Below are 24204 nucleotides of genomic sequence, written 5' to 3'. Positions count from 1 at the left end.
ATAATAACATTATAAGGGACAGGAGGGAGGAATTGGGAATGTTCTAAGTTACTTGTATATCCATAAAGTGGTATAGTATTATCTGATAGTGAACTTGGATTGGTTGTAAATGTATATTACAAACTCAATGGCAACTATTTAAAAAACGGTTTAAAAAAACATATTAGTTAGGGTTCTACAGAGAAACAGAACCAATAGGAGATATTAATAATACATTTACTATGAAGAATTAGCTCACACAACTATGGAGGCTGAGAAGTCCCATTTTCTGCCATGAGCAACCTGGAGACCTAGAAAACTGGTGATACAATTTCAGTCCAAGTCCAAAAGTCTGAGAGCCAGGGGAGCTGATGGTAGTAATTCTAGCTCAAGAGAAGAAGATCAATATCCAAGCTCACTCAGGCAGGCAGGAAGCAAAAGGAGTAAATTCCAACTTTTTGTTCTATTCAAGCCCTCAGGTTTGGATGATGCTCACCTACATTGGGTAGGGCAATCTGATTTACTGAGTACACTGATTTGAACGTAGATCTCATTTGAAAACGTCCTCATAGACACACCCAGAAAAAATGCTTAATATAGGCATCCCGTGGGGCAGTCAAATTGACACATAAAACACACCATTACAAAATGCAATTGATATGCTAAGAGAGGAAAAAAACTGGAATAGCATAAAATACTCAATTAAAACTAGAGAAGGCCGAAAAATAGAAGACAAAAAAGACACAAAGTAAAGAAAGGGCAACAAATAGAAATACTAACAGATATGGTTGATATTAATTCAATTAAATTAATAATCACCTTAAAAGTCAATCATCTAAATACACAAATTAAAAAATGGTGACTCTCTTATACGAAAAATATACTTGTACATGCGTGTTTATAGTAGCACAATTCGTAATTGCAAAAATGTGGACCCAACCCAAATGCCCATCAATCAACAAGAGGATAAAGAAACTGTGGTATATATATATGATGGAATACTACTCAGCCATAAAAAGAAATGAATTAATGGCATTTGCAATAACCTGGATGAAATTGGAGACTATTATTCTAAGTGAAGTAAGTCAGGAATGGAAAACCAAACATCATATGTTCTCACTCATAAATGAGAGATAAGCTATGAGGATGAAAAGGCATAAGAATGACACAATGGACTTTGGGGACTCAGGGGCAAAGGGTGGGAAGGGGGTGAGGGATAAAAGACTACAAATTGGTTGTAGTGTAGACTTCTTGAGTGATGGGTGCACCAAAATCTCACAAATCACTACTGAAGAACATACTCATGTAACCAAATACCACCTGTTCCCCAATAACCTATGGAAATAAAAAAAATTAAAATAAAACGACTGAGTGGATATAAAAACAAGATCCAACTATATGTTGTATATAAGAAACCTCAGTTAGAAATAAAGACTCAGATAAAGGAAGGCAGCAAATCACACTGCCACGTATGCACCTATGCAACAATCTTGCATGTTCTTCACATGTACCTCAAAACCTAAAATGCAATAAAAAAATAAATAAAGGCATAGAGAAAGATAAACCATGTTAATACAATCAAAAGAAAGCTAGAGTATATTAATATTTATGTATTTATTTAATATATATTTTATACCAGTGTATATATTTGTATATATATTTTATATAGTATATATGGTTTTTTTTTTTTAACAAGTTCTTGCTCTGTTGCCCAAGTTGAAGTGCAGCAGCGCAAACATGGCTCATAGCAGCCTCCATCTCCTGGGCTCAAGTGATCCTCCAACCTCAGCCTCTCCAGTAGCTGGGACCACAGATGTGTGTTACCATGCCCAGCTAATGTTTTAATTTTTTGTAGAGACAGGGTCTCCCTATGTTGACTTGGCTAATCTCAAACTTTTAGGCTCAAGCAATCCTTCCACCTAGGCCTCCCAAAGTGCTGGGATTAAAGACACAAGCCACCATGCCCAGCCTATATTAATATTATATATTACATCCAGACAAAGCAGACTTCAGAACAATAAAAAGTATCAGGGATAAAGTGGAGAAAAATAATAAAGGAGTCAATTCTCCAACAAGACTTAACAATCCTGAATGTGTATGTGCCTAACAACAGTATGTTAACACATGTGAGGCAAAAACTAATAAACTTCAAGGAGAAATAGATGAATCCACTGTTATAGTGAACTTCAGCATCCTTCTATCAGTAATTGACAGCTCCAGCCAGCAGAAAATCAGTTAAAGATACAGTTGAACTCAACAACACCATCAGTCAAGTAAATCTAATTGTCATTTTTAGAAAGCTTCATCTAACAGCAGGAGAGTGCATGCTCTTCTCAAGCTTACACAGAGCATCCATCAAGATGAAACACATTTGGACCACTAAACACAACTTAATAAACTTAAAAGAATAGAAATCACAGAATGGATGCTCTCAGATGACAATGAAATTTAACAAGACATCCAATAACTGAAAGATAGTTGGAAACCCCCAAACCTGTATATTATACAAAACGCTTCTATATAATCCATGGGTCAAAGAAGAAGTCTCAAGAGAAATTTAAAAATATTTGAGCTAAATGCAAATGAAAACAGAACTTATCAAATCTCTGGGATGCAATGAAAGCAATGCTTAAGGAATAATTTCTAGCATTGAATGTATATATTAGAAAAGGAGAAAAATTTAAAATCAGTAATCTAAGCTTCCACTCTAGAAAAACTGGGGAAAAAAGAACAAATTAAATCTAGGTAAACAGAAGAAAAGTAATAATAAAGATTAGAGTAGAAATCTCTTCCAGATGATATAAGCAGAGGAAATATTTCCTAATTCACTCCATAAGGCCAACATTACCCTAATACTAAACCTAAGCAGAGTTATTACAAAAAAGAAAAGCTACCTAACAATATCTCTCATGAACGCAGATGCAAAAATCCTCAACAAAATATTGGCATATTGGATACAACAATGTATATAAAAAAATTATGCACTGTGACCAAGAGAGATTTATCCCAAGTATGCAAGACTGGTCCAATATTTGAAAATCAATTAATGTAACCCATCACATTAACAGGCCACAGAACAAGTCATGTGATTCTATCAGTAGATGCAGAAAAAGCATTTCACTAAATCCAACACATTCATTATGAAAATTCTCAGCAAATTAGGAATAGAGGGGAATTTCCTCAACTCGATGTAAAACATCTACAGAAAACCTGCAGCTAACATTTTTAAAAAAATTTTTGTGGGTACATAGTAGGTGTATATGAGTTATGTAAGATGATTTGATACAGGCATGCAATGGATAATAATCACATCACAGAAAATGGGGTATCCATCCCCTCAAGCACTTATTCTTTGTGTTACAAACAATCCAATTAAATGTTTTAGTTATTTTTAAATGTACAATTAAATTATTTTGACTATAATCACCCTGTGGCATTATCAAATACTAGGTATTATTCATTCTTTGTATATTTTGTACCCCTTAACCATCCCCACATTCACCCTTTCTGGTCCCCACTACCCTTCCCAGCCTCTGGCAGCCATCCTTCTACTCTCTATCTCCATATGTTCAATTGTTTTCAGTTTTACATTTTACAAATAAGTAGTTTTCTTTTCTTTCTGTCTTTCTTTTTGTGAATATGATTTTCTGTAGTGATATGATTTGGTTTCACACTTTCTACTTGTTGTGTATCTGTTTCATATTTTTGGTTTGAAGTTACCATGAAGCTTGCAAATAGTATCTTACAACCTATTACTTTAAGCTGATAATAACTTATCACTGTTTGCATAAACAAGCACAAAGAGAACTAACAAAGACTCAATGCCTTACCTTCATTCCTCTGCGTTTTAACATTTTGTTGTTACTATTGATACTGTATTTTTTGTTTTTAAAAGACGTTGTAGTTATTATTTTTGATTGTTTCATTGTTTAGTCTTTCTACTGAAGAGTAGTATAGATACCACAGGTATACTGTTATATTTTCTGTTTTTTTGTGTACTTACTATTACCAGTGAGTTTTCTGTGTACTAACTGTTACTAGTAGGTTTTGTACTTTCAGGTGATTTTCCATTGCTCATTAACATACTTTTATTTCTGATTGAAGTATTCCCTTTAGCATTTCTTGTAGGAGAGTCTGGCATTGATGAAATCTTTCAGCTTTTGTTTGTCTGGGAAAGTCTTTCTTTCTTCTTCACAGGGTAATTTTACCAAATACAGCCTTCTAGGGTAAAAGTTCTTGTCCTTTAGCACTTTAAATGTGTCGTGCCATTCTCCCCTTGCCTGTAAGGTTTCCAGTGAAAAGTCTGGTGACAGATGTATTGGTGCTCCATTACATGTTGTTTCTTTTCTCTTGTTGCTTTTAGGATTCTTTATCCTTGATCTTTGGGTTTTTGATTATTAAATGTACTCTTTGGGTTAAATCTGCTTGGTGTTCTATAGCCTTATTTTAGTTGGATATTGATATCTTTCTCTAGGTATGGGAAGTTATCTGTATAATCCCTTTGAGTAAACTATATATTCTTCCCTTTCTTCACTAGTTCTTTCTTTTTGGTGATCATTTTTCCTATTAAAAGACCCTGATACATTCTTCAGTATGCAAACTGCATTTTTCAGTGCCAGAAATTTCTGGACTTTCCGCTTGATTCTTTTTAATTATTTCAATCTCTTTGTTAAATTTATCTGATAGAATTCTGAATTCCTCCTCTGTGTTATCTTGCATATCTTTGAGTTTTCTCAAAGCAGTTATTTGAATTCTCTGTCTGAAAGGTCACCTACCTTGTTTCTCCAGGATTGGTCCCTGGTGTCTTATTTAGCTCATTTGGTGAGGTCATGTTTTTCTGGTTCGTGTTGATGCTGATAGATATTATTCAGTGTCTGAACATTGAAGAGTTATGTATTTATTGGAATCTTCACTGTATGGGCTTGTTTGTATCGCTTCTTCTTGGGAAGGCTTTACAGATATTCAAAATGACTTGGGTGTTTTGATCTAAGCTGTATCTGCTTTAAGGGGCACACCAGGCACAGTAATACTTTGGTTCTTGCAGATGTGTAGAGGTACTGCCTAGGTGATCTGGGACAAGATCCAGTAGAATTTTCTGGATCACCAGGTAGAGATTCTTGTTTTCTTCCCTTACTTTCTCCCAAACATATAGAGTGTCCTTTGTTCTGAGCCACCTAACCCTTGTGGTGGAGTGATACAAGCACCCCTGTGGCCACCACCAATATGACTGCACTGGGTCAGACCTGAAGCCAGCAGTGTACTGGGTCTTGCTCAAGGCCTGCTGTAACTACTTCTTAGTTACTGCCTATCTTCACTCAAAGCTCTGGGGCTCTACAATCAGCATGTTGAAAAGCCAGCCAGGTCTATCTCCCTCACTTGATGTTGGTGAGTTTCCTCAGGCCCTGCGTGGGTCTAGAGGTGCCATCTAGGAGCTAGAGATGAGAGTAAAAAACCTTAGAAGTCCACCCAGTATTCTATTGTGTTGCAGCTGAGCTGCTCCTCAAACTACAAAATGCAGTCCTTCTCACTCTTCTTTCCCCTTTCCAAAGACAGAGGAGCCTCACTCTGTGACCACTACTGCCTCAGGCTCACAGGAAGTACTACCAACTACCATTTATGTTCCCCTAAGGCCCAAGGGCTATTCAGTCAGCTTATGGTAAATGCTGCCTGGCTTGGGACTCAACCCTCAGGGCAGGGGGCTCCCTCTGACCCAGGGCCAGTCCAGAAATGCCATCCAAGAGCCAAGTCCTGGCATTGGGGACCCTAAGAGCCTACTTTATACTCTACCCTACTGTGGCTAAGCTGGTACCTATGGTGCAAGACAAAGTCCACTTTACTCTTCTTTCCTCTTTTCTCAAGCACAAGGACTCTCACCCTGTAGCCTCCATAGGTTCAAATGTGCTAAGTCTCACCTGAGGCCAGCAAGTCTCAGCATCTCACCTAAGGCCCTTGACATAGTATCTGGATATTGCTGTTTGTTATTCAGGTCTCATGGGCTTTTCAGTTAGCAGGTGATAAATGCTGCCAGGGCTTGGTTCTTCTCTTCAAGGCAGCAGGTTCCCTTCTGGTCTAGTCTTCATCGAGAAATGTCTATGAGCTAGAACCTGGACAGTCAGCCTCATGACTCTGACCAGTGCCCTATCCTGCAGTGGCTGAGCTGGTATCCAAGATGCAAGACAAAGACCTCCCATTCTCCTATTTCCTCTGCTCAAGCAGAAGCACTGGATCTGTTTTGGAGTCATGAGTTGTGCATTCTGATATTAGGGGTGGGGTGATGCCAACACTCCCTTAGCCACCCTAGCTGATGTTTTAGTAAGTCATATGCCTCTCTTACCCCCAGTTCGCTGTCTGTGGACTCAGTTCAGCCCTAGGTGCCTAGGAGTTGCAGTCTTTGTGCCTTAGACTGTCTTTCAAGTATTTAGGGGTGTCCAGAACACCTTAGCCCATGGTGGCTAGGCCTGCAGGAACTTAAGTTTCAGCCACTGGCATTGGCAGTTCCTCTTTTGCTAGGGCTTGTTTAAATGCACCCGCTAAGGATGGGCATCAGCTGAGGTTGATCTAGTTTTGCTTTCTTCCGTAGTAAGTGCAGCATTGAGTTTAGTGCCTCACAATTGCTGGCTTTCCCTCTTCCCAAGGCAAAGAAACGCTCCTTGCACCAAGCTGCTGCTGCCACTGCTGGGGGACTGGGGAGGGATGACATCAGTAGTTCAAGATGTTTTTCTTACCTCTTCAATGCTTCTTTTAGCAATATGAAGTTAAAAACAGGTACTATGAGTGCTCATCTGATTGTGGTTTTTTTGTGAAGGTGCATTTCTATGTATATAATTGTTAAATTGGTGTCTTTGCAGGGGGTGAGGTGCTAGATGATTGGTGGAGCCTGCTTTTCTGCCATCTTGTTCCACCCCTTCTCTTCTGTTTTTGAAAGGGTTTGTGAAAGATTGATGTTGTTTATTCTTTAAATATTTAGTAGAGTTCACCAGTGAAGCCATTGAACCTTTTCAAAGCCATTGGACTTTCCTTTGTACAAAGGTTTTTATTTAATAATTTAATCTATTTGTTGTAGGTCTATTCGGCTTTTCTATTACTTACTGAGTCAGTTTCAGAAGTTTGTGGTTTAAAAAAAATTAACAGACTATTTTCTTTTTTTTTGTATGTACAAGTTTTTATTTTTTTATTTTATTATTTTATTCTTTTTTTATTGCATTTTAGGTTTGGGGGTACATGTGAAGAACAAGCAAGATTGTTGCATAGGTACACATATGGCAGTGTAATTTGCAGCCTTCCTCCTCATCAACGGACTATTTTCAGGACAGTTTTATGTTTACAGAAAAATTGAGTGGAAAAGACAGAGAGTTACCATATATGCCCCTCAACTCCCCTAGACAATATCCTCTATTATTAACATCTTGCATCAATGTGGTATATTTGTTTCAACAAATGAGTCAATACTGATACATTAATATTAACTCAAGCCCATGGTTATATTAGGGTTCATTCTTTATGTTGTGTATTCTGTGAGTTTTGACAATGTATAATGACATGCATCCCTCATTAAGGCATCATACAGAATAGTTTCACTGCCCTAAAAATCCCATTTCACCTATTATCTTTTCCTTCTGAACCCATAGTAACCACTGATCTTTTTACTGTCTCCATAGTTTTACCTTTCCCAGAATGTAACATAATTGGAAACATGTACTATTTCCTGTATCCTTGTTGAATCTGCTTTTTTAACTTAGGGATATACATTTTAGGTTTCTCCATATTTTTTCATTACTGGATGGCTCAGTTTTCTTTTTCTTTTTTTTTTTTTTTTTTGAGACGGAGACTTGCTCTGTTGCCAGGCTGGAGCACAGTGTCGTGATCTTGGCTGACTACAACCTCCGCCTCCCAGGTTCAAGTGATTCTCTTGCCTCAGCCTCCTGAGTAGCTGGGATTACAGGTGGTATGCCACCATGCCTCGGTAATTTTTGTATTTTTAGTAGAGACAGGGTTTCACCATGTTGGTCAGGCTGGTTTTGAACTCCTGACCTCATGATCCACCTGCTTCAGCCTCTCAAAGTGCTGGGATTACAGGTGTGAGCCACTGCGCCCTACCAATAGCTCAGTTTTTTAAACCACTGAATAATATTCCATTGTATGGATGTACCATAGTTTGTTTATCCATTTACCTATTGAAGTATACCTTGGTTGTTTCAAAATTTTGACAAGTATGAATAAAGCTGCTATAAACATTTGTGTATGTGGGTTTTTATGTGTATATGCTTTCAAGTCATTTGGGTAAATACCAAAGAAAACAAATTGCTGGCTCATATGACAAAATTTCTTTTAACTTTGTAAGAAAATACCAAATGGCTCTATTATTTTTGCATTCCCAGCAGTAATGAATACAAGCCCCTGTTACTCCACATCCTCGCTAGCATTTGATGCTGTCAGTATTTCAGATCTTAGCTGTTCTAATAGGTGTGTAGTGATGTTCAACTTCTTTTTAACACATGTCCTTGTTAGTTATTTCTTTTTTTTTTTTTTTTTTTTTTTTTGAGATGGAGTCTTGTTCTTTCACCCAGGCTGGAGTTCAGTGGCACAATCTTGACTCACTGCAAATTTTGCCTCCCAGGTTCAAGTGATTCTGCTGCATCAGCCTCCTGAGTAGCTGAGATTACAGGCACATGCCATCACACCCAGCTAATTTTTATATTTTTTGTAGAGGCGGGGTTTCACCATATTGGCCAGGCTGGTCTGGAACTCCTGACCTCGTGATCTGCCCATCTTGGCCTTCCAAAGTGCTGAGATTACAGGTGTCAGCCACCATGCCCGGCTGTTATTTCCATTTTTGTTTGGTGAATCATCTAGCCAGAATCTAAGATTTCACAGGAGACACACATAAAACCTGAGTATCTCACATAAAGTAAAACTCCTTAATAAATTTGTATTTTCTTTTAGCAAAAATCATAGATGTGACAGCACATTTTTTGGGGACAAAATTCATGCTTGGGTGGAAAATATGATCAGCACAGAAAGTTTGCAATTAAGGGACATTCATTTGAGTAGCAAAAACACCACTCGAAATTTTAAGAAATGATGGACATTTGTTGAAACAAATTTTATTTGTGTAATCCCACCAGTGCTTTGTCTCCCAGTGAGACTATATAAACACATATATCTATAAACACATTCAGTGACTTTATTACCTTAAGTTTCTTTCATCCTTGACACATGAGTAAGGGAATCTGGTTTTGTGTCTAATCCCAAGTGTTTTACACTGACCCAAAACAATAGATTTGACTAACATTTAGTAAAATATAATACATATAATTTATTTTCATTACATAAATTTGTTAACTCTGTTTTCATCCCTGGCCAAAAAAAAATGCAAATACATTTTGGAATCAAAACTAGTCATTCCACTCTTGCCATCTCAGTATGAGGAATTTCTAGGAATAGATTCCCCAGTATTTTCATTAGATCTCTATTTTTTTCTTTATGCCACTGCTCAATCTTTCATTCTTCTAACACTGAACCTCTCTTTTTTTTTTATTTTTTTACTTTACTAAGTAAGCAATCTAGATTAGCCTCCTCCCTTACTTTAAAATTTTTTTTTTTTTTTTTAGTAGAGACAGGATTTCAACATGTTGGCCAGGCTGCTCTTGAACTCAAGTGATCCACCTGCTTCAGCCTCCCAAAGTGCTGGGATTACAGTTATGAGCCACCACACCCAGCTTCCCTTATTATTATTATTATTATTATTATTTAATGTAAAGTACAGCTGATGACCATTTGCATGCACAAAGAGACCTGTAAAAGTGAACTAAAATCTTAATTGCAAGTTCTGTAAAAACCATTGGTTGTACAAAGAATAGTAAAGTTTCCTCAGAGCTGAAATTGATCTGCAGACAATCCAGCCTATAACTCTGCAGGATTACCTTTGAATAATTCCCCTACTGCCCAGCCCTAGCAGCCCTAAATCATTACCCATCATGTTTTATAGAACTCCAGAGAGGCTTTTGAGACAATTTTGCATTGTTAATGTTCAGTGTTCCATAAACTATTGTCAGGGTAAAATAAAATTCTCTTTTCTATTTAACTTCTCTTCATTGAGCTCCTGAATCTACCCTTTCCCACCCTAACTGCTCTTTTCCCATTGTTTCCCACTATAGTAAATGGAACGACCATACACCGGTTCTTCAGGTCAGAATCCTTGGAGTCATTCATGACTATTTTCTCTCATAACCCTCAAACAGTGTATTAGCAACTCCTATGGGCTCCACTTTCAAAATGTGCCCAAAATATCACCCTTTTCACCACTACCAACACTACTACCTTGGTGTAATCTACTACCATCTCTCACCTGAATTATTGCAATAGATTTCTAGCTAGTTCTCCTGTTTCCACTTTTGTCCCTTGATGCTATACTATCCACACAATATTCATATTAAACTTTCTGCTATGGACTAAATTTTGCCACCCCTCACAAATTCATATTTTAAGGGAGTAACCCCCATGTGGCAGTATTTGGAGATGTGGCATTTGAAAAGCAATTAGGCTTACAAGAGTTCATGAGGGCAGGCCCCTCATAACATTAGTGCCTTTATAAGAAGAGACACCAGAGAGCTCACATCCTCTCTTTTTGTCCACCTGCATGCACTGAGGAAATGGTATGTAATGACACAGCAAGAAGGTGGCTGTCTGCAACCTAAAAAGAGAGACCTCAGCAAACATTGACCATGCTGCTGCCTTAGTCTTGGATTTTCAGAATTGTGAGAAATTTCCTTTGCTTAAAACACTCCATAATATTTCGTTATGGTAGCCTGATCTGATTAAGACACTTTATAGAAATATATGAATTAAATTTTATAATTTTCTGAGACCAACCTGGGCAACAGAGTGAGATCCCATCTTCTCAAGGATACCTTTCTTTATCTAAAATAGTGACATTTCTACACCATTACTTTTTATCCTTTAACCTTGATGAGTCTTACTTTTTTGTTATTTTTTGCTATTGTTGTTATTGTAGGTTTTAGAGAAAGGTTCTCTATCACCTAGATTGGAGTGCAGTGGAGAGATCATAGCTCACTACAGTCTCAAACTGCTGGGCTCAAGTGATCCTCTCACCTCTGTCTCCAAAGTAGCTAGGACTACAGGCATGGGACACCTTGCCCAGCTAACTGATGAATTTCTATACACTTCTCAGTAATTATTCTCTCTGTCTCTCCTTCTCTGTAATTGATTATCTTTTTCTCCTAATAGGTGGTAAGGTAAGTTTTATACAGTTAGGAACTATGTCTCTTTTGCTCATTATCGTAGTCTTGTACATAGTAGGCGTTAAATAAATATTTGTTCAACAAATGAATGAATTCAATGTTACAGTCACTGCTCTCCACTTAGCTCTTTTCTTTACCTCTGAAAGTTAAGGTAAGGAAAAGATAATCTGGAGTGACTTTGAAAGTAAAACAAGTGAAATATTTAGGTTGATGCAAAACTAATTGTGGTTTTGCCATTCAATGGCATTCAAATGGCAAAACCGCAATTACTTTTGCATCAACCTAGTATATATTTAGGACTTCACTTTCAATATAATATTAACCCTTTTTAAATTTTATTTTATTTTACTTTAACTTCCGAGATACATGTGCAGGATGTGCAGGTTTGTTACAAAGGTAAACATGTGCCATGGTGGTTTGCTGCACCTATCAACCCATCACCTAGATATTAAGCCCCACATGCATTAATACTAACCTTTTTAAAATGTGATGTTTTGCCACACAGTTAACTGCCTTGTTTTTATACCCTGATAAACACATGCTTGTGGTTAGGTGGTCTTTATAGTTTAAGATAATGTAACCATCTGATACCTGTGGAAGTAAATGAGGATACTTTTCAACTTTCCATTTAGACAAATCGTGTCGTGTGTTTATTCAGTAAAGACTGAATGTTTGGAGTAGCACTTATGCTTGGAAATAAACTGCATAAGGCACAGCTCATTCCATTAAGAAACACAGTCTTTTTCTTGCATTTAGTATTTAAATATTTTTCTTCATTTTAATAATTTTATTTTTAGTATTTGTGAGTACATAGTAAGTATATATATTTATGGGTACATGACATATAGCGATAGGCATACCAGGCGTAATAATCACATTGGAATAAATGGGGTATCCATCCCCTCAAACATTTGTTATTTCTTTGTCTTACAAACAATCCAATTATACTCTTTTACATGTACAACAAATCATTGTTGACTGTAGTCACCCTGTTGTGCTATCAACTAATAGATCTTACTCATTCTAAGTACATTTTTGTACACATCAACCATCCCCATTCCCACCCCTCCACTACACTTTGCAGCCTCTGGTAACTGTTATTCCATTCACTGTCTTCATGAGCTCAGTTGTTTTAATTTTTTAGCTCCCACAAATAAGTGAGAAGATGTGAATTTTGTCTTTCTGGACTGGGTGTATTTCACTTAACATAATGACCTCTAGGTAATCCATGTAGTTGCAAACGACAGGATCTTATTTTTATGGCTGAATAGTACTCTGTTTGGTATATGTACCACATTTTCTTTATCCATTCATTTGTTGATGGACACATAGGTTGTTTTCAAATCCTGGATACTGTGAATAGTGCTGCAATAAACTTGAGAGTGCAGATATCTCTTTGGTATACTGATATCCTATAAGTATGTACCCAGAAGTGGCATTACTGGGTCCTGTGGAAGTTCTACTTTAAGTTATCTTGAGTTACCTCCAAACTGTTCTTCACAGTGGTTGTACTAATTTATATTCCCACCAACAATGTCCAAGGGTCAGTTATGCTTTTTTTGTTTTTCTATAGCCTCAGCAGCATTAGTTTTTGCCTCTCTTTTGGATAAAAGTAGTTTTACCTGGGATGAAGTTATATTTTATTGTAGATCTTATTTGCATTTCTCTGATGATCAAGGATGTTGAACACTTTTTCATATGCCTGGATGCCACTTGTACATCTTCGTTTGAGAAATGTCTATTCACATTTTTGCCCATTTTGTAATTGGATAATTATATTTTTTCCCTACAGAGTTGTTTATATGTTTTGTAAACAAAACGGAGTTCCTTACATATTTTGATTATTAATCCTTTGCCAGAAGTATAGTTTGCAAATATTTTCTACCATTCTATGGGTTGTCTCTTTACTTTGTGGATTGTTTCCTTTGCTGAGCAGAAGCCTTTTAACTTAATATGATCCATTTGTCTGTTTTCGTTTTGGTTGCCTGTGCTTGTGGGGCATTTATTACTCAAGAAATCTTCACCCTGTCCAAAGTCCTGGTGAGTTTCCCCAATGCTTGAGGACGTGGATTTAAGTCTTTAATCCATTTTGATTTGATTTTTGTATATGGTGAGAGATAGGAATGTAGTTTTATTCCTTTGCATATGGGTATCCAGTTTTCTCAGCACCATTTATTGAAGAGACTGTCCTTTTTCCAGTGTATGTTCTTGGCATCTTTGTTGAAAATGAGTTTACCATACATGTATGGATTTGTTTCTCGGTTCTCTATTCTGTTCCATTGGTCTATGTGTCTGTTTTTATGCCAGTCCCATGCTGTTTTGGTTATCATAGCTCTGTAGTATAATTTGAAGTCAGGTAATATGATTTCTCCAGTTTTGTCATTTTTGTTCAGGACATCTTTGGCTATTCTGGGTCTTTCATGGTTTCATATAAATTTTCTGATTGTTATTTTTTTATTTTTGTGAAGAATACCATTGGTATTTTGATAGAGATTGCATTGAATCTGTAGATTGCTGTGGGTAGTATGAGCATTTAACAATATTGATTTTTCCAATCCATGAACATGGAATTTCTTTCCTTTTTTTCTTGGTGTTCTCTTCAATTTCTTACATCAATATTTTATAGTTTTCATCATATAGATGTTTCATTTATTTGGTTAATTCCTAGGTATTTAATTTTATTTGTAGCTATTGTAAATGGTATTACTTTTTTGATTTCTTTTTTAGATTGTTTGCTGTTGACATATATAAATGCTAATGATTTTCTATGTTGATTTGATTTTGTATCCTGCAACTTTACTGAATTTGTTTATCATTTCTAACAGTTTTTTGGTGGAGTATTTATGTTTTTCCAAATGTAAGATCATATGCTCTGCAAATAAGGATAATTGGACTTTTTCCTTCCCAATTTGTATGCCCTTTCTTTCTTTCTCTTATCTGACTGCTGTGGGTCTGTCATATATGCCTTTTTTTGTGTGTTGAGCTATGCTCCTTTTAGTCCCAGTTTTTTGAGAGTTTCTTTTTTTTTAATCGTAAAGGGATGTTGAATTTTATCAAATGCTCTTTTAATATCAGTCAAAATGATCATATGCTTTTTGACTTCCTTCTGTTGATATGATGTATCTATCATATTGATTGATTGATTTGTGTATATTGAACCAGCCTTGCATCCCTGGATCAAATTACACTTGGTCATGATGAATTACCTTTTTAGTGTTTTGCTGAATTTGGTTTGCTAGTATTTTGTTGAGGACTTTTGCATCAATGTTCCTCAGGGATATTGGCCTTTAAGTTTCTTCATCTGTTGTGTCTTTGTTTCATTTTTGTATTTGAGTAATACAGGCCTCAGGCCTATATTGAATTTGGTTCGGAAGCATTTCCCAGGTTCTGAAATTTTATTTGCTGGGAGACTTTTTTTTTTTTTTTTTTGACAGGGTCTCACTTCTTTATCTGGATTGGAGTGCAGTGGCAAAGTAATGGCTCACTGAGTCCTCAACCTCCCAGGTCCAAGTTAACCTCCTGCCTCAGCCTCCTGAGTTTGTTGTTTTCTTAGTCTGGCTAACATTTTGTTAATTGTGTTTATCTTTAAAAAGAAAACAAAACAATTTTTTGTTTCATTGATCTTTTGTATTTTTTTATTTTGATTTCATTTATTTCTTCTCTGATCTTCATTATTTCTTTTCTTATACTAATTTTGGATTTGCCTTGCTCTTGCTTTTCTAGTTATTTAAGATATATCATTAGATTGTTTATTTGAAGTTTTTTAGTTTTTTGATGTAGTTGCTTATTTCCATAAACTTTCATATTAGTACTGCTTTCACTGTATCTCATAAGTTTAGCTATGTTGTGTTTTCATTATCACCTGGTTTAAGATATTCCTAAAATTTCTTCTTCATATCTTCATTGACCCACCAGTATTTCAGGAGCATATTGTTTAATTTTCATGTGTTTCTGTAGTTTCCAAAGTTTTTCTAGTTGTTGATTTCCAGTTTATTCTATTATTGTCAGAAAAGATATCCTACTATATGGCATTATCCTTGAGAATAATCCATGTGCTGAGGAAAAAAATGTGCATTTAGCAGCCGTTGAATGAAATGTTCTGTAAATAACTATTAGGTCTGTATGGTCTTTAGTGCAGTTTCCAATGTTTCTTTGTCAATTTTCTGTGTGAATAATCTGTACAATGTTGAAAGTAGGCTGTTAAAGTCTCCAGCTGTTATTGTGTTGGAGCCTTTTTCTTTCTTTAGCTCCAATAACATTTACTTTATACATCTCGGTGTTCCAGTGTTGGGTGCATATATATTTACAATTGTTATATCCTCTTGCTGAATTGACTTCCTTATCATTATATAATGGCTTTCTTTGCCTCTTTTTATAGTTTTTGTCTTAAAATCTGTTTTGTCTGATTTAAGTATAGTTACTCCTGCTTCTTTTTGGTTTCCATTGGCATGAAAAAGCTTTTTCCATCCTTTATTTATAGTCTATTTATGTCTCTATAGGTTAAGTGTGCTCTTTATCATTAACAGATTGTTGGGTCCTGTTTTTTTTTTTAAATACATTCAGCCCCTCTATGTCCTTTGTTTTCTGAGACAGTGTCTTGCTCTGCCACCCAGGCTAGAGTGCAGTGGTGCAAACACAGCTTACTGCAGCCTCAACCTCCTGGGCTCAAGCAATCTTCCCACCTCAGCCTCCTGAGTAGCTGAGACCACTCTATGTCTTTATAGAGTTTAGTACATTTACATTCGATGTCATCATTGATAATTAAGGACATACTCCTGCCATTTTGTTATTTGTTTTCTGGTTGTTCTGCACTTTTCTCTTCATTCTGTCTTTCCTGTTTTTCTGTTAGTGAAGGTGATTTTCTCTTGTGATACATTTTAATTTATTATTTTTTATTTCTTTTGTGTGTGTATCTGTTGTAGGTTCTTGATTTGAGGTTAACATGAGGCTTGCAAATAATATCTTATAACTTATTGTTTTAGAATGATGAGAATTTAATAAAGATTGTATAAACAATCAAATTAACAAATAAGCAAACAGAAAACTAACACAAACTTCAACTTTGTTCCCCCAATTTTAAACTTTTTGTTGTTTCTAGACATTATTGTGTTTTCTGTCTTGAAAAGTTGTTGCAGTTAATATTTTTGAGAGGTTTAGTTTTTAGCCTCTCTACTCAAGATAAGAGTAGTTTCTGTACCACAATTAGTGTTGTAATATTCTGTGTTTTCCTGTGTACTTGCTATTATTGTGTTTTTTATATTCTGATTTCTTATTGTTCATTAATGTCCTTTTATTTCTGATTGAAGAACTCCTTTTAGCATTTCTTGTAGGGCAGGTCTGGTGCTAATGAAGTCCCTTAACTTTTGTTTGTCTCTGAAAGTCTTTATTTCTCCTTCATGTTTGAAGTATATTACTGCTGGATAAACTATCCTAGGATAAAAGTTTATTTCTTCAATACTTTAAACGTTAGACCACTCTCTTCTGGCCCATAAGATTTCCACTGAGAAGTTTGCTCCCATACATATTGGAGCTCCTTTGTATGTTCTTTCTTTCTTTTTCTCTTGCTGCTTTTAGAATCCTTTCTTTATCCTTGACTTTTGAAAATTTGCTTATCAAATACCTTGAAGTAATCTGATTTGGATTAAATCTTCTTGGTGTTCTACAACATTTTTATACTTGAATATTGATATTGTTCTCTAGGTTTGGGAAGTTCTTTGTTATTATACCTTTAAATAAATTTTCTATTTTTATATCTTTTTCTATCTCCTCTTTAGGGCCAATAGCTTTTAGATTTGCCCTTTTGAGGCTATTTTCTAGATCTTATGGGTATGCTTCATTGTTGTAATTCTTTTTTATTCTGTCTCCTCTGACTGCATATTTTCAAATAACCTGTCTTCAAACTCACTAATTCTTCTGCTTGATTATTTCTACTATTAAGAGACTCTTGTTCATTCTTTAGTATGTCAATTGTATTTTATAGCTTTAGAAGTTGGAACTCACAGACATAAAGGACAGGTAAATAATGACAGAATTTCAATATAATGTCATAAATGCTGGTGTGAAATTGAAGGTATGATGTGGAAGCCTTAGGGAAAGCAGTTCTACAGCTGCCTGGAAAAGTCAAAGAATGCTTCATAGAGAAGGTAGAATTTTAACTGAGAGATGAAGGATGAATGAACATGATAGCAGAAAAAATATGCTGATAAGATTTCTTGATGGCTGTGGCACATAATGTGAGCCCTGGTAAAAGGCGTGATGGTGTAAAAACGAATCTACAAAGGAGAAAATAGCATTAGTTAAGGCACCGAGTCACATGGTCTTTAAAAAAATATATGGTTAGTTTGAATGATCACAAGTAATGTGAATGTATTGAAAGATATGGACGATTAGGCTAACAGCTAATTGAAGCTGTTTCTGTGATATCTAGAGGAGCTAACTAGGAGAAAATACTGTTACATTTCTAGTCCCACAGTGCACAGCTGGCCATCAGCTAAGAAGAAAATATAATACACCGAGGTAAACTTCAGTGTGCATAACTCACTTATTATTGTTCTCAGGGACATTTAAGTTTTATAAGAGGATGTCCAGAGAGAACAATGCATTAGATAGTAGAATTTTTGGCACAGGGACATAGATTAGAATTAAACTGAGGAGTTTCTAGGAAGTTTTCCTGCCCTTACAATGTCATTTCTGTCTGGCATGCTAATTCTTTAAAATCTTGCCCTAGCAGATTTTAAATTCTTCCTTCAGTATTTTGTTTAAAAGAGACAAATATGAATTTAGTTTTTAGGAACACAAAATAATCATTCTTTTTCGTTGGAATTCTAAATATCCCCAAGATATAAAAAGACATAATGTGGTTTAGAAAATACTGGGTTAAGAAAGGAATTAAAGGAGCCGTTCTTTACCTATCAAAGTAAAGAATAATACCAAAAGAAAAAAAGAAAACCCATGTGTTTTGAGTCATAAAGTCATTCTCCAGGCTCAATGGAGAGCCTATACCAAAGTGGGAGGGAAAGTGGACCTTACCATGAAACTCTTCCAAAGAAGAGGATCTTTTCCTTGAGACTTCCTGATGGGATAGATCTTCTCCTCTCATCATTCTAGGTTACTGAGCTACAGATATGTGCAAAAGTTAAATTGCATCACCTCAACCAGAACATTTAAGGCTTGTTTATTGTTCATATCTTCAACAGCAAACTAAAAAACAGTGCTTTAAAAACAGAACATGAAGAACAGGTATTAAAAAAAACAAAGTAAAGTGCAAACGAGTTCAGTGTATAAAAATGAGGCAAGTAAAAGAGTTTGAGAATTTAAATGTGACTCTCTAACCATTTAGAGAATATAAAGTTTAATGAACCTGGATTTTCATGTCAAATTAACTCTAAATTATCTTAAAACCAACTGAGACTTCTTTACATATTGATTATTAATATTAACATACATATATTTACAGTCATTTCAACAAACATTTTAAAATAAATTATTGGATCTTGAACACTGTGTTAAGTGATTGGTGATGATGAAAGGATCATTTCTCTTTTGCTTAGAATCTAAGGAAGCAAGTCATATACTTGAAGATATGAAGTCATGTATGGAAGTCATTTGGTAGACATGTACATATTTGAGCTGTAGGCATTTCAAGTAAGGGAATGATTACTGAGGGATGGGGTTAGACTGGACAATCTTCATAGAGAAGAATCTGGAGCTTCAAAAGAAGAAAATGTTGGGTTTTCAATGGTGGAGACAGAGGAAAGAAAGCATTTTAGATATAGGGAAGAGGAATGAGTGAAGGTATGGAGGCGGGAATGTGGTATGTGAGCAAATAAGGCCAGTTTGACAGAATTGGAGCCAGTGATCATGTTGGGGATTAGTGGGTGTTTAGGATGAATAGGTAGGGTGGAGATAGTTGATGGAAGAACTGGAATGCCAGGTTGATAAGTTCTGACTTGTTCCTACAAGCAAATGGATGCCCTTGTTGGGGAGTGTCATGCTGAAAGACGTGCCTTTTATTTTCTTCAGTTCATTTGTTGACATTATCATAATTTGTTTTAACTCTCCCTATTTCTAATTCAGCATGCCACTCTGGGGGAGCTGGAAATGAGGAAACTTTCAGGATGTGTGCCACCCTCCAATCACCTAATCTTCTGGTCCCTGGACATCTGTATTCAGTGGTCAGGAGAGGTCTTTTTAAACAGCCTTATGATTCATTTGTCCATTCCCTGGGGAAGACGTGAGTCATTCAGCCTGTAATTGTCAAAGGCAGCAGGGTCTGGGCTTGGTGATTTGCTTTAGTCCTCAGCATGAGTATAAACTTGGTTGCTTTTCATTTTCTTCAACACTACCTCTTCCCAGTGTGACTTCATCTGCAATTATGCAAAGTCCTAATATCTCAGACATATCCTTATTGAAATGGAAATACAAACATATATAAAAATGCCAAATAGGAATTAGTTTGGGATTATCCATTTCATTGTTCCCCCCAGTTCAATTCAGGTTAGTTCAATAATTATTTATTGAACACCCCCACCAGGAATTTATGGACTACATAGAGACAAAATTTTATCCACATAAAATAAACATATAAGCACACAAAAATGAACAAACCACACAGTTAAATGTCAATATAGAATGCATTTGATTAGGTGCCAAGATAAGTGGCACAGACAGTTGTAAGAATAGACTAAAGCACTCAATTATTTAGAAAGGCATAGCCCTCCCCCACCAAGTGGTAGTCATGTTATGGATGCTAAATCACTTTCTGTATCACATATTTCAATATCTCAAATCTGGTATATGCACAAATGAAAATTCACAGCAAATGAACTCATTATCAAAAGAATGTTTCCAAATGGGCTTTTTCTTCTTGCTGTCGAGTTTTGCCTTCACAACATTCCTTCTAAGTAGCTGAATAGTCCTTTCAGTGAGTGCCATTTTTTTTCTTGCAAGTAATAGTATCAATTTCTCACTAAAAATATCTGAGTGCTTTCATGCGACAACCTCATTTTCATTTGAAGAGAAGATTGTGAAGTTATGAAGGAAGAGAATGGAGAGGTGGAATAAGATGGTTGACTAGAAGCCTCCACTGATCATCCCCTCCCTCTCCACACAGGGGCATCAAATTTGACAACTATCTACACAATAAACCACCTTCATAAGAACCAAAAATCAGGTGAGCAATCACAGTATCTGAATCACTGATGCCACCCCTCCCCAGTGCTCTACTAGTAACCTGTCATGCAGAGACAGAATCATTGCACCTGGAGGAGGGAGAATGCAGCGATTATGGGACTGTTCATTGAATGCACTGCTGTCCTGTCACAGCAGAAAGCAAAACCGGACTGAATTCATCCAATACCCACCCACAGAGGAAGCATTTAGATGAGCCCTAACCAAAGGGAATCTCTCATCCCAGTGGTCAGAACTTGAGATTCTGCAAGCCTTGCCACCACAGGCTGAAGTGCTTTGGGGTTCTAAATAAACTTGAAGGGCAATTTAGGCAACAAAGACTGCAATTCCTAAGGCAAGTGTAGTGCTAGGCTAGACTCAGAGTCAGTGGACTTGGGGGCACATGACCTAGTGAGACACCAACTGGGGCAGCTAAGGGAGTGCTTGCACCACCCTCTTCCACAACCTCCAGCAACATGGCTCACAGCAATGAAAGTGGCTTCTTTCTTCTGCTTGAGGAGAGGAGGGGGAAGAGTAAAGAGGACTATGTCTTACAGTTCAGCCCCAATACTCAGGTAGTATGCCATGAACCTTGGTTGAGATTCTGAGACATACTGGCTTCTGGTTAGACCCAGCACATTAACAGCTGTGGTGACTATGCAGAGAGACTCCTGCTTGAGAAAAGCGGCAGAGGGAAAAGTACAGGAGATTTTGTCTTAGATCTTAGGTACAAGCTCAGTGACAGTGGGGTAGAGCAGCAAGCAGGCTCTTGGGATCCCTGTTTCTAGGACCTTAAGTGAAAATTGCTGGTAGTCTGGCAGTATTCCCCAAGGGCCTGTGATGGTGGTGTTGATAGGGAACATTTCATCTGCCTGTGGAAAGGGAAGGGAAGAGTGGGAGAGACTTTGCATCATGGTTTAAGTGTCAGCTTAGCCACAGTAGAATACAGAACCAGGTAGATTACTAAGGTTTCTCACTCCACTGCCTGGCTCCTGAATGTCATCTCTGTGCATGCCATGGACTTGGAAGAACTTGCTGCCCTAAAGAGAAGGATACAAGCAAGTATGGCTTTGTCATCTGCTGATTGTAGTGTCCTAGGGCCTTGACAAAACATAGGCAATGGCCAGTAGTGGTTACAGCAGACTTTGGAAAAGGCCCAGTGCTGCAATACTTTCAGATATGACCCAGCATAGTCCCAGTAGTGGTGGCCAAAGGGGTGCTTCTTTTTCCTGATCCAGCTCCAGATGGCCCAGCAAAGAGAGAGAGAAACTGTTTCTTTGGGTGAAAGTAAGGAAAGAGAACAAGAATTTCTGACTGGTAATCCAGGTAATTATTCCAGATCTTATCCAAGAACATCAAGGTGTTACCTCTATAACACCTGCAAAAACCATAGCATTACTGGGATTAGATTGCCCCCTAATGCAGATAAGGTTTAGATTACAACACCCATGTCCCTTCAAATACCTGGAAAACCTTCCCAAGAAGGACAGGCACAAACAAGCCCAGAATGCAAAGACTACATAAACAACTTTACAATGCCCAGACACTGACAAACATCGACAGACATGAAAACCATTCAGGAAAACATGCCTTCACTAAATGAACTAAATGAGGCACAAAGGAACAATCCTGAAAAAAAAAACAACAGAAATATTTGACCTTTGAAACAGAGAATTCAAAATAGTTGTTTTGAGGAAACTCAGACATTCCATAGAACACAAAGAAAGAATTCAGAAGTCTATACAAATACATGGAATTTAAATGCTCTTGAATAACCATTGGGTCAATGAAGAAATGAAAAAAGAAATGGAAAAGTATCTTGAAATGAATGATAATGGAAATACCATATACCAAAACCTATGCGATACAGCCAAAACAGTACTAAGAAGGAAATGTACAGCTGTAATTGGAAAAGAAGAATAACTTCAAATAAACAGTCTAAGGAGGGATCTTAAAGATATAGAAAAACTTTAAAAGAGAGATCTAAATAAATAAAATCAGAGGTGGAAAAGGAGACATTACAGCTGATAATACAAAAATTCAAAGGACCATTAGTGGCTACTATGAGAAACTGTATGCCAATAAATGAGAAAATGTAGAAGAAATGGACAAATGCCTAGAGACATACAGCCTACCAAGATTGAACCATAATGAAATCCAAAACCTGAACAGATCAATAACAAGCAGTGAGATTGAAGGCATAATAAAAAGTCTCCCAATAAAGCAAAACCCGAGACACAATGGCTTTACTGCAGAATTCTATGAAATATTTAAAGAATGACTAATACCAATCCTACTCAAACTGTTTCAAGAATTTGAGTAGTGAATACTTTCAGATTCATTCTACAAGGCCAGTATTACTCTGACCAAAACCAGACAAAGACACATCAAAAAAAATTTAAAAATAAAGTAAAAAAAAAAAAAAAACACACACACACAAAACTACAGGGTGCTATCTCTAATGAATATTGACACAAAAATTCTCAACCAAATACTAGAAAACCAAATTCAACAATACATTAATAGGATCATTCACCATGACCAAATGAGATTTATCCCTGGTATGCAAGGATTGTCCAACGTATGCAAATCAATTAATGTGATACATCACATCAATAGAATTAAACTAAAAGGGTGTACTTGGTTTGTAACACAAAGGATAAATGCTTGAGGGGATGGATACCCCATTCTCCATAACGTGATTATTATGCATTGCATGTCTGTATCAAAGCATCTCATGTACTCCATGAATATATACACCTACAGTGTACCCACAAAAATTAAAAAATTATAAAAAGAAGAAAATTAAAAAGAATGTGCTTACTTCATATGTATATTGAGGCAACACTGGGATCTCTTTTGGTGCTGCAGCTACATCTGGATATAAAATTTCCTTTTCGTGCCATTAAACATGTACTTGTGCTCAGAGAAATATCTTGAGGTTGCTGAGTTTTTCTTGGCAAGTATGAGAATGGGTGGGATTAATTGGAGTGACTCTCTAAAGAAAACTGTTTTGGAATTATTTTGACAAGAAAGGATTTGCTAGAGTTGAAAGAGAAGCTGATGTTTGAGTAGTGTTAAAAGGCATTAGGTTCCTTGGCCTATCATCTCATAAGTACTCATCAATCATATCTCAATAAAGCCAGAAGATGTAAACACAGGGAAAACAAAAATAAGCTCTGTGTATTCTGTGGATGCTGTCTGGTTGTGAGCAAGGTCCTGAGGGAAGATTTAGGAGGTGATGATAATTATGGGAGGAAAATAAGACAGAGAGAGAAAGAGAAAAAAGAGAGAGAGATAGTATGGGAAAGAGAGTTGTTTGTGCTTGAGTTTGCGCTGTTGACAAGGCAATAGAGCAACACAGCATTTCTTGGTGTTTCAGAGGATTATTCAAAGGGTAGTGTGTAAGAGTAGAGGGTATGGATGATAGACCAAAAAAAATAGCTCATCTAGATAACTAAAATATTGCTTGATTCTCTAAAGTACTTTACTTCTTTTCCCTGTCTGAAATATATAATGCATTCAAATCACATGAAAGGAGAATGTTCTGGGGCTGCAATTACCCTGGCTGTTGCAATATGAGGGTGGTTGGAGCTCCTCAAGGTATCAAAAAAGTATAATTGCAAGAGAGTGAAATACTTTTGAAAATTTATTGCTCAGTAACTACATTACATATGATGATGTAGGCAATCCCTATACTTTCTCTATAGCAAGACACTTTGAAGGGTAACTAGGCAAGTCGGTGCATAAAATACGTTTATATATAACCTAGTTACTAAGTAATTCTATTTTGAAA

The sequence above is a fragment of the Aotus nancymaae genome, unplaced genomic scaffold (genome assembly GCF_030222135.1).
Source record: "Aotus nancymaae isolate 86718 unplaced genomic scaffold, 86718_ANA_hifiasm-v0.15.2.pri h1tg000004l, whole genome shotgun sequence".
Classification (NCBI taxonomy): Eukaryota; Metazoa; Chordata; class Mammalia; order Primates; family Aotidae; genus Aotus; species Aotus nancymaae.
The sequence above is the reverse complement of the archived record's forward strand: the minus strand, read 5'-3'. Positions refer to the sequence as shown.